This window comes from Schistocerca serialis, chromosome 3 (genome assembly GCF_023864345.2).
Source record: "Schistocerca serialis cubense isolate TAMUIC-IGC-003099 chromosome 3, iqSchSeri2.2, whole genome shotgun sequence".
NCBI lineage: Eukaryota > Metazoa > Arthropoda > Insecta > Orthoptera > Acrididae > Schistocerca > Schistocerca serialis.
The window spans coordinates 377,779,428-377,792,121 of NC_064640.1; the positions used below are offsets into that span (position 1 = coordinate 377,779,428).

Here is a 12,694-nt window from a genome sequence, read left to right on the forward strand (position 1 = left end):
ATTAAAAAGAGGCAGACACTTAAGACAGATCCATGTGGTACCCCAATCTCCTGAACTCGGGAGGAACTATGGGAGGCCGCAACTTGCATGCGGAAGGTACGAAGTGACAGAAAATTTTGTATGAAAATCGGCAGCAGACTCCGAAGACCCCAACCATGAAGTGTAGAGAGGATGTGATGTCGCCATGTCGTATCGTATGCCTTCTGCATGCCAAAAAAGACGGTGACCACGTGCTGATGGTGGGCAAAGGCCATATGGATGGCAGACTCCAGGCTCACCAGATTATCGGCGGCAGAGCGGACCTTACGGAACCCACCCCGAGACGGAGCCAGAAGGCCGCGAGATTCGAGTAGCCAACTCAACCGCCGGCTCACCATGTGTTTGAGCAACTTGCAAAGAACGTTGGTGATGCTAATGGGGCGGTAGCTGTCCACCTCCAGTGGGTTCTTGCCAGGTTTCAAAACGGAGATTATGATGCTTTCCCACCACTGCGACAGGAACTCGTCCTCAACCCAGATACGGTTGAAAAGGTCTAGGAGGCATCGTTGGCAGTACACCAAGAGGTGCTTCAGCATCCGACAGTGGATGCGATCTGGCTCGGGAGCCATATCAGGGCAAGTGGCTAGGGCACTTTGGAATTCCCACTCACTGAACGCAGCATTGTAAGATTCAGGGTGGTGTGTGTGAAATGAAAGGCTCCGACTTTCCAACCACTCCTTCAGGGAGTGGAAGGCCAGTGGGTAATTCACAGAAGCGGAACTCTGAGCAAAACGCTCCGCTAAGTGGTTTGCAAGTGTGGCGGAGTCAGTACAGACTACTCCATTCAGCGAAAGCGCAGGTACGCTGACGGGGGTCCGATAGCCATAAATTCGCCTAATCTTGGCCCAAACCTGCAATGGAGAGGTACGGAGGCCAATGGTGGAGATATACCTTTCCCAGAACTCCTGCTTGCATTGGCGAATTAGGCGGTGGGCTCGTGCATGGAGCCGTTTAAAGGTGATGAGGTGTTCCAATGAGGGACACCGCTTGTGATGCTGGAGGGTCCACCTGCGATCTTTAATCACCTCAGCAATCTCTGGTGAGCACCAAGGCACAGTCCGTCGCTGAGGGGACCCAGAAGAACAGGTAATGGCAGATTCTGCGGCAGTAACGATGCTGGTGGTGACCGAGTGAACCACCGCATCAGTGGTATCATTAGAAAGAGGCTCAATAGTGGCAATGGAGGTGAACAAGTCCCAGTCAGCCTTATTCACAGCCCATCTACAGGGGCGCCCAGAAGCGTGATGCTGTGGCAGTGACAGAAAGATCGGAAAGTGGTCACTACCGCACAAGTCGTCATGCACGCTCCATTGGACAAATGGTAATAGGCTAGGGCTGCAGATCAAAAGGTCGATGGCTGAGCACGTGCCATGCATCACACTGAAATGTATGAAGGCACCATTGTTTAAAAGGAAAAGGTCGAGTTGTGCCAACACTTGCTCAACAATGCTGCCTCGGCCTGTTGCCACTGATCCACCCCACAGAGTGTTATGGGCGTTGAAGTCGCCCAGCAATAGAAAAGGTGGTGGACATTGGGCTATCAGTGCAGCCAGGACATGCTGCGGGACATCATCATCTGGGGGAAGATAGAGACTGCAGACATTAACAGCCTCTGGCGTCCACTCTCGAACTCCGACTGCCTCTAAAGAAGTTTGTAGAGGGACACTCTCACTGTAAAGGGCGTGAAGGACGTAGATGCAAATGCTACCAGATACCCTCTCATAAGCTGCCCGGTTTTTATAATAACCCCGAGAGCCATGGAGGGCGGGGCTCACATAGCTGGAAACCAAGTTTCCTGAAGAGCAATGCAGAGGAAAGGGTGAAAGCTGAGAAGTTGTCGGAGCTCAGCAAGATGGTGGAAGAAACCACTGCAATTCCACTGGAGGATGACATTGTCCATGGCCGAGAAAGGCGTGAAGGGACCGGGGAGGCAGATTATGCCACTGGGTCACCTGCTGCCACCAACTGAGTACCTGTGCAAGGGCTATCCATTGTGTCTGAGGGACCGGCGAGATCTAGGTCCGCAGCGGATGCCAGGATATCCACCTCATCCTCAGATACAGAGCTTGAAGGTTGCGGTGGGGTGGGTGCCACCGCAAGTTCCTAGGTCTTAGAGGTCTTCTTCTTGGACTTCTCTCACTGCTCCTTGGGTTTCACTGGCTGGGAGGGCTTCAACGATTCAGTCTCCAGGACAGAGGAAGATCGTGAAGCCCTGTGACCAGCTGCTTGTGGGCACTTATGCCACTGACGGGCGTCATCCTTTCTGCTTGTGGAAACCTGGGAAGGGAGGCACCCAAGGGTCCCCTTGCAAACGAGAGGAGCCGAAGAAGTTGGATGCTTCTCCGGCTTAGAAACAGGAACGGACATCCCCGAGGGGTGGAAGGGGGTGTTGCTCCCGAGGTAGGTGGCGCAGGAGCAACAGGGTGGGTAGTGACCCCCCATGGGCAAGGGGGCATGTGGAGTTGTACAGCTCGGCGATCCGACTGGGATTCACTGAACTGATGGTGCTAGCACGGTTGTCGTAGCGGTGGCATATGAAGAAGTCAATCGCACAGGATGTAGTTGCTCATATTTCCTCTTAGCCTCAGTATAGGTTAGTCGGTCCAGGGTCTTATATTCCATGATTTTTCGCTCTTTCTGTAAGATCCTGCAGTCTGGTGAGCAAGGTGAATGATGCTCTCCGCAGTTCACACAGATAGGAGGCGGGGCACATGGAGTATTGGGATGTGATGGGCATCCGCAATCTTGACATGTGAGGCTGGAAGTACAGCGGGAAGACATATGGCCGAACTTCCAGCACTTAAAGCACCGCATCGGGGGAGGGATATATGGCTTGACATCACAGCGGTAGAACATCACCTTGACCTTCTCAGGTAATGTATCACCCTCGAAGGCCAAGATGAAGCCAGCAGTAGCAATCTGATTATCCTTCGGACCCCGATGAACGCGCCGGACGAAATGAACACCTCGACACTCTAAATTGGCACGCAGCATGTCATCAGATTGCAAAAGAAGGTCCCTATGGAAAATAATACCCTGGATCACATTTCAACTCTTATGGGGTGTGATGGTAGTGGAAACATCCCCCAACTTGTCACAAGCAAGTAACCTTCGTGAATGGGCAGAGGATGCCGTTTTTATCAATACTAACCCAGAGTGCATTTTGGACAAGCCCTCCACCTCCCCAAACTTGTCCTCTAAATGCTCTACGAAGGACTGAGGCTTTGTTGACAAGAAAGACTCCCCATCAGCTCTCGTACAAACTAGGAACTGGGGTGAATAAGTGTCACTGCCATCCTGAGCCATACGCTCCTCCCACGGTGTGGCCAGGGAGGGAAACTTTTTGGGGTTGTATTTCTGAGTGTTAAATTGAGCTGGAGAACGCTTAGAGACTGCTGGTGGCTGGCCAACAGTGAGAGATGATGTACCACGCTTCATTATGGGTCATCTGCCCTGATGCCACCCACTCCGACCAAGGGCCCTCCCCACGGGTGCCACCCAGCACCAGCAAAGGCCACCTGGCACGATGGTCATTGCCGGGAGTCCCGATGCCGCAGGGAGATAGGCATCTACTCCTTGGCATACGTGGGGAGTTAACGGTGCAGGCATCAGCAGAGCGATCCCTGTGTTGTCAGGGGGCTACAACCAACAGGGTACATGGCGGCCCCACGACAACGGACTGGCTACCATGCTGGATATTTGGTGCAAGGAAGTCCATGGTTGCCGTCTCCGCAAAAAGCAACACTGCACAGTGCATAGTGGAAATCGCACCCAGGAATATATATCCTCGGCCAAGAGATGGAGAACGAGCGGGACAGCAATGCGACGACGAGAAAGCTGGCTAAAGGTCGCAAAGCACGATGAACACAATGCACCATGTAAGGTGCCCTTCCCCTATTGGCACGCTCTTTGGAAGAATTTCGAAACGTGGAGGTCAAACCTGAGAGGGGACCATCACATTTAGGCTGAAATGTTTGAGACTCCTTTTAGTCACCTCTTACGACAGGCAGGAATACTGCGGGCCTATTCTTACCCCCGAACTCGCAGGGGGTAGAAAGGAAACAAAGTGAGAAAAGCAGAAAAGGTGGGCAGCCTCCCCTGCATGATCCATAATCCTGTAAAATTTGGAAAAGGAGTACAAAGTCAAACCCAACAATCGGACCATGTAGTTCAGAATAAAATCTTTTGAATGCCAGAAGGGAAGCCCTTCATCCATGGTTCGCAAGATATTGTGTGAGAAAAGGGAATGCTGAGTTTCACACTAGCTTTCTAAATCCATGCTGTTTTGTCGGTAGAAGCTTTTCTCTTTTAAGGAAATTTATTATATTCAAACTCAGAATATGTTCAAGAATTATGCAGCAAATCGACATATTGGATATTGGTCTGTAATTCTGCAAGCCAATTCTTTCCTCCTCCTTATATATGTGAGCCACAGTGCTTTCCTCCCGTTTCTTGGGATTTGCATTGGGCTAGAGATTTGCGATAAATGCAAGCTAAGTCAGGGGCCAATGCCAAAAAGAACTCTTTGTAAAACTGAACTTGGATTCCCCGCGCACTGGGTGTCTTATTTGTTTCGAACTCTTTCCATTTGCTTATCAATACTAGGGGCACCTGTTTCTGTGTCCTCCATCCAAGAGTCTGTGTGATAGTCAAATTATGGTATGTCTGTACAATTCTTCTGCAGGAATGATTTTTAAATGCGAAATTTAAAACTTCAGCTTTCCTTTTGCTGTCTTCTACTGCCACACACTGGTTGCTGAGTGACTGACCAGAAATCTTCAACTCACTTAGCAATTTAATGTGGGGAACCAGGGTTTTCTCAAGTTTTCAACAAGATCTTTTGCTAATGTATAACGGTGGATGTTGTATGCTCTGTGCATTAGTCTTTTTATAAGCACATGAATGTCTACCAGCTTTTGCCTCTCGACAGTTCTGTATTCCTTTTTTTGAACTGAGTGCACAAAAACCTTGGTTTCTTCAGAATGTTCTCAGTTTTGTTACTGCACCATGGTAGGTCCCACCTTTAATCCACTTACTCAATATGTACTTCTCCAGAGTGTGATTTACAATTGTTTAAACTTCACTCATAATTCCTCTACACCCATCACACTGGAACCACATAATGTCCATCTGTTGTCTAAATAGGAGTCTAACAACCACTTACCTGCTCTTTCCAGAATACAAACTCTTAGCATTCTAGATGGATTTATTAACTTTTGTAACCAATGTCGCTATGATCACACCATGATCATTAATCTGAGTGGGTATTGAGACTGTCGACAAGGTCCACCAGCCTGTTTGTAGCTACAAGGTCTAAAATGTTTCCATTGCATGTGGGTTGCTGAACTAGCTACTCCAGATAGTTTTCAGAAAGTGTGTTCCAAACTACTTCACAAGACTGACTGTTCATACCACCAGCAATGAGAACAGACATCCGAGTCTACATTTGGTGGATTAAAGTTGCCTCCAATTAATATTGCTTGATCAGGGTACTTCCACAGTACTTAGTGTTGATTGTCTTTGGATGATTAACTGCTATAGTGCAATCGGGTGGCCAGTAAAAACATCTGATGATTAACTTCAGTTCACCCATGCTGGTTTCTCACATCCAGATAACTTCGCAGTAAGACTCAATTTTGACCTTGACAGGCATAATATTTTTACCATTTGCCATTGTAATTCCTCCTCCTTTGGCATCTAACCTGTCTTTTCGATACACATTCCACAACTCGTTAAATAGGCTATGGAGGGAGGTAAATTCATGGACTTCGTTACAAATTCTTTGGAAATTTACAATTTAAATCTTGAAATGCTGTCTTTACTTTGTACACGACCTGATACTGCCATCTGTGTGTTGACTGGCGAGCATTCATCAGAAGACCTAAAAAAAAAAGTGCACTCCGCAAGTGCTCTGCTAACAGGGTAGCTGCTTTCTCTGTATAGTTCACCCCTGATGTATCACACGGAATCCTACAATCCTCCACCCCATAACAGGTTCAGAAATCTGCTGGCAAGACATTAACAGAAATAGCAGTGCCTTGGGTTGAGATCCTCCACTCACCTCCAAATGAAAGGACTCCAATCAGTTATGGGTACAATACCACAAACTGAAAGCTCTGCTTGCACCCTGCAACTATGGCCAGCAGTCTTCATCACTTCTCCCAGCCACCTGTTTGGCCTTATAAATCAAATGAAAGAACTGAGAATGGCCTTATAAATCAAATGAAAGGTGTCACTGATGCTGATGTGGGCCACAACTCGCTAATAATTACTCCCTGCACCCTCAACAGCCTTAGGCAGACACTCCTCCACATCACAGATGAGGCCCCCAGGCTGAGTGTACGTCAGACTTCTTCCTAGTCTGGGATGCTGTTTCTCTAAGGGGCTACTCTATGTGCCTAACATTGGAGCTCTCAATCTAGAAAATTAGAATATTAAGTAGAAATTTTAATATAATTGATTTCTCATTTCTAATTGCAATTTAGAGGAATTATGTTTTTTCTCTGAGCCTAAATTAATGTAATTTCAGTGAATTAATCAATGCTATGCATTCTATGATCTTAAAAACAAAGAAGTCATTACAGTTTTTGCTTTACAAATCGAGCTACTTGTGTAAATAAACAACCAGAGACATTGAATACAGAATAATTGATCAACAACATATTCCTGTTTCAAAACTAACACTGTATTTTATATAAGAATCCTGTTTTTGACATACAGGATGTTCAGAAATTCCCATTAAAAACTTCTAGGACGTGTAGAGGGGGAGATAGTATATAATATTTTGAACAGGAACCGCTGTTCAGAAATGTACCATTTCTGTTCTACGAGTGTTTCAATTCAGATGTTTAACTCATCCACTTTTACTTGAGGGATTGAATTACACATGGCGCAACACAATTATAAGGTAACAATTCGAAAGGAAACAATAACGAAACATCCATTTATCACTTAAGCACATATATTTGTATTAACACTTAAACTTTACGTTCTGTACATATAGAATGCTGGAATCTTTTTCATTTTGGAATAATATAAACACAAAATGTTTAAGTGTTGACACAAACAAATGTGCTTAAATGATAAATGGGCATTTTGTTATGTTTCCTACTGTGCCATACCAAATTCAATTCTTCAATCAGAAGTGGATGAGTTACACATCTGTGTTGAAACTATCATAGAGTGGAAATGATGTGTTTCCATACATGGGTTCCTATTCAAAGTATTATGTACTCACTCCCCTCTGCAGGTCCTGGAAGTTTGCAATGGGAATTTCCAAACACCTTGTAATGAAAATATCTATATTTCACTTCCAATACATCGCAGCATTGCTAACACTCAAGTGATTTATCAAAACGTCAATGTATTGATGCTTCAGAAAATTTTGACGCCTCTAGTCAGTGTCCATGTCAGTGGCCTGGCCAGCACAACCATCATAAACCTTGTAAGACGAGGTGTTTCTCAATCATGAGCTGTCTCTCAAACCTAATTAACCCCACATCACAACCATTTTTTTCAGTGGTCAAGACTGTAAGAACCTTGGGAGAAAGCGCATGCCGATTATACAGGCCCTTTCCTCAACTCCAAACATGTAGTAGCGATCATGCTAACGTCCAGCACATGTGATCATCCAAGTGCACACAAAAATTTTCACAACGGAAGGCATGGTTGATAACCTAGCAAATACAATGGATAACAGCTCTTGGCTACCAAATTCGATAAATGCTGCTGTCACAATGGTGTTAGCCTTATACCACTAACAAAACCAGGGAAATTGAAAAAAATAGTATAGACTTTCAAGCACCAAATACTAAAGACCATTTGGGAGTCATTAGCTAATTATCAAGTAGTAAGATCAAGAACTGAGGACTGTCAACACCTGCCAATGTTTGGTGATTTAAGTATAATTTTGGATGTGGGCGAACAACAGACCTTCCATCAGCAGAAGTGGATAAGCTGGGATTTTTCTATGAAATACAGTACCCATAATTTTCAGACGTTAGGTCCTGTGGTAACACAATTTCATTTATTCCAATGGTGAAAAGAGTACTACTTAAAATATAACTATGTGGTACTCTGTTCTGTTCTTCACATAGGCTTCCAATGGTTGAGTCAATGTGAAAGAAACTATGAAATATGAAGTTTGGTATGAAAGCTAGCCTGTGGCCCAAGAAATGGAACGATCAGATTACATAAGTAACGAGTAAGGCGAACTCCAGATTGCAGTTTATTGGTAGAATACAGAAGTGATGCAGTCCTTCAACAAAGGAAATTGCTTATAATACTTTAGTTCAAGCAGTCTTAGAATCACTTGCAGATAGACAATGCACTAAACAGAAGGGGCTGCTGAAATGTTGAAATGTGTGTGAAATCTTATGGGACTTAACTGCTAAGATCATCAGTCCCTAAGCTTACACACTACTTAACCTAAATTATCCTAAGGACAAGCACAGAGAGAAGAAGGGGCTGCTCACTAAATTCCAAAATCCGGTCTTCGCAGAGGATGTAGAGCATATATTATTAACACCAACTTTCAAATTGCGCAACTATCACCATTCAAAGATAAGGGAAATTAGAACTCGTACTGAGACGTTCAGACAGTCGTTTTTCCCTCGCACGATCCATGGGTGGAACAGAGGTGGAGGGGGGAAATATGACTTTGGCATGAATAGTGCCCTCCGCCACACACCGCTTGGTGGCTAGCGGAGTATATATATAGATGTAGATGTAGAAGAAGCCTTTGTGCAATGTAGCTTAGATGTGGTAGCTCCACATAGTGCTGTAAGCCTTTTTTTAGTGAAGGAATACTGTGATAATGTGTCGATGATGCAAAAGGCAAGTCTGATGGTATATTCAAGTAGCAAAAAGTGACCAATAGCAGACCTCGTCTGTCTAAATCCACACTGGAACAGTGATGGCAAATGTTTAGATTCGATCCACCAGGAAAATCTCTTATTAATCATCCCCTCCAGTAGGGTACATAGAATTGCCATTAAGCTAATCAGTCAATAACTATCCTTACTGCGTGGGTTTTAGCCAGGTATCAAAATTTGTATAATCATTCTTTCTTTGCAGTGTGTAGAAAAAATGTCTGCTTGTCATATCTTGTTGAATGTTATTAGTATACCTAATTTCCCATTGCCACTACAGTGATGGAGCATTTGTTAATGTATTGTGTTTGGTTGTGGGCACGTATCTGTGCACTCCTAATGCACTATCATATTCTCAACTGGATGACACTGACATTTCTGCATAATTCATTGTTAGAAGTTCAGAGGCATCATGGCGACCAGCATGCAACAATAATTTCAGGGATCTTGACTTGGGAATAGTAGCCATTTATGCATCTCAACTTGTCCCGGACTTTATCAGCTGGAGTACATTTGGTTATCAAAGCAGCATAGTGTTCCAGCAGTCTTATATTCTGTTTTCCAGTAAGATGCTGTTCTCTAGCTCTAGAGTCTCAGTCAAATTGGGTTTGGAGTCAAGGGGTCTGTTCCATTTTATGGTTAGTTTTCTCACTTTAATTGCAGCAGATATTTCTGTGGATCATCAGCGAAGTGACTTGCATTTAGAATATCCCAATGAGAGAGGTACAGCAATTTTCGCTGCTTGCAGAATCAAATTCCTAACGTCTTGCACGATTTTGTTGAATTACTTTGTTTGGTTCATTGTGATTTGGACTACTAAGGCCTGCAAAAAGGCTCATTTTAAAAATGCGATAACTATCTGGTTACTTGAAAGCATGGGATCAATAAGATGACGGTATTAGTAGTTACTAACACACAAGTCTTTTTAAGTGCCCCATTTCATCACTGGTACTAGCTTGGAGCTACATAGCATAAGACCAAAAGAGCAAAAGCAGAGGAAGTAATGTGTGCATTAACGTGTATTGTACAGACAGTGCTGTGCAAACACAACATGGTGCCCTTTCCACATTTGTACTGTTTTTACAAAATACGCAGTACTGTTCAACTGTGAGAAGATTCTTATCAGTCTGCTGCAATTCATGTAAGGCAATAGACAAAAGGGACTCATCAATGTTAGTTGCTTTAATTTGGCGCAATTACAATAATACACATTACAGTTCCATCATAGTACAGCAAATATTAGGGGTAACAAAGATGAAGGATGATTAGATTGGTCTGCTGTTTCATCTTGTGCTATCTGTGGGGTGGTTATCCATACTAATGGCTGTGTCTGCCACTGGTGATGCTTGTGGTGGTGGTGGGGAGGAGGGGGGGGGGGGAGGGCAGGTCTGTACCATTTGGTATGGTATTATTACTTATTTTCCTTGACCTTTCCTCAACTCTTACCTTTTCTTTACCCTTACTGTGATGCTTGATACCACTTCTATTCCTGAAATTCCTTGAATTATGACTGGCAATCACATGTTCTGAAATCATGTGCCCCCCCCCCCCATTTTCTTTGACAAACTGGGCAAACCTTCTAGCACAGAGGATGTCAACCTATGAAATTTGGACACTGGGATGGTTGTTGACAGGGCTCATCAGCATGTGCTGACCACAGTTACTGCAGATGGGTTCTGAGGTACACTGGGTAAACGTATGGCCAAATCAGTAACAACAAAAGCATCACATAGGTGGTCAAATGTATGGTCAACCATTGCATCTGAGCACCATAACTTTTACTTTTGTGGAAAGGTATTCAATTTGAAACCCGCAGGCCTTGGACGAGCAGAGTAATTCTGTGGGATTGTAAGTTTCTTTACTGAATCTTCGATCCATTATGTCAGCAGAGACAGTCAAATCAATTTGGAAAACACAGTGTAGTCAAACCTGAAATGGGAACTACACTTTATTCTGCCGACAAGATGATAGCACAAAGTATTAAAATCAGGACCTAATCAATGGGCATGTGGGCATAAACATGTAATACTGGGATCAATGGAGGCTGAAGAGAGATACAGGTTGGAACAAATAAAAGTGGCCAGGATGAGTGGATATGATTGGTAGTGAATGCATGCATATAACCACACCCCTTGACGTGCACACCACATGTACGCCTGCCGTGTGATCCACACAAGTTCAGAGCGTAGCGCAGGTTGTGTCAGTCCAAGTACGGCAATGCAAAGGGGCAACGGTACTCACAGAGGAGCAGCGGGTGTTCGTTGTGGAAAGTTACCTGACAACAAAGTCATGGAAATGGTGTGGTCAGTTGTTTGCTCAGAAGTTTAATGGTGCCAGCAAAGAGTGCCATGCAACATGTAGTCAGGATATGGCATCTGGGATCTTTTTTGACTGAGTCAAAAAACATTCTGTAACATGCCCGCACACCAGAAAGTGTGGCTGCTGATCACCAGAAAATGCTTCAGAGTTCTACTAAATCAACCTGATGGCTGTCACAAAAGACTGGCATCTCATGTCGATCATGCAGACAAATACTCCACCTGGAAGTGCACACGCATCCATACTGAGTGTCTGTTGTTCACCCATTAAAACTAGCAGATGCTCCTCAGCTCCTCCAGTTTTGTGAGTGGCCATTCACTGAGATAACAGTGAATGGCTTGGTCATGGATCTGTTCTTTATGTCTGATGAAGCCTGGTGTCACCTAACATGTCAACTCACAGAATCATAGGTTCTGGGCAGTGGAGAATCCGCATAACTTCCACAAAACACTTTTACATGATCAGAAGGTTGGGGTTTGGTGTGCAGTGTCTGCACACCACATTACTGGTCCCATCATCTTTCATCAGACATTGACTATAGCGTGTTAACATTGACAACATTCTGAAACTATTTGTAGCAGCATTAACGAAAGAGGAAAAGACCTACAGTTACTCCCAACAGAATAGAGCAACTGTCCATACAGCCAGCTGAACCTTGGGGCACAGTTGCACAATCTTCATGTCTGACAGAGTTTTTAGCAAAAGTCAGTCTGGTCACAGCCCTAGCTGGCCACCCAAGTCACCTGGTCTGCCAATGTGCGATTACTTTGAGTGGGGAGCCCTCAAGTCTAAGGTGTATCACAACAACCATCACAGACTTCAAGAACTGCAATAGAACAGTTTGGATGAGACTGAAGCAATTCCAGCACTCCAGCTTAGATCCATCTTAAGCAACTTGCTGACCAGGGCCCAAAAGTGCCAAGAGATGAATGGTAGTCACTTTGAACATTTATTATAGTCAGGTTATTACTGTATTTTCTTTCCACTACTGTGTTTGTTTCTACCCCAGAAATCTGTTATCCAGGTCAATTTTATTTGCCCACAGTGTATATAATCATAGGAGGTGGAATTGCAGCATGAAAAAGGGATTGCTCAGGGCCCTATGTTCACCATGCTCATACCTCTGAAGGAGTAGAGAGCCTTCTGAAGGGACCTGGTATGGACTAAAATTCAACACTGCTGGGATTTCTCAGCAACATGAACTGACAGGATTATCTGGTTTCCAGCCTTGAGATTATCTTAAGCTGTGCTTGTTTTACTGTATCAATAAACACTCTAGTAGTAAAGATGCAACTTTTCACTCTCAATATGTTAAAAATTACAGTAAAAACAGTATTGCTGCAACAGTATTAAATTGTTTGTATTATCTGTGATGGCATTCACATGGCACATTCAAATTTTATTTCCTTACATGGGGTGACAGATGATGGCAGCACTCATGATGTCAATAGAGACATATCAACAGA

General features: G+C 44.3%; 1 protein-coding gene across 3 annotated transcripts in view; it reads right to left on the reverse strand.

Annotated features, from left to right (window-relative positions):
- The window catches only part of LOC126470206 (lipoamide acyltransferase component of branched-chain alpha-keto acid dehydrogenase complex, mitochondrial), a 101,838-nt gene that overhangs the window by 79,606 nt on the left and 9,538 nt on the right, over positions 1-12,694 (reverse strand). The window lies entirely within an intron of this gene.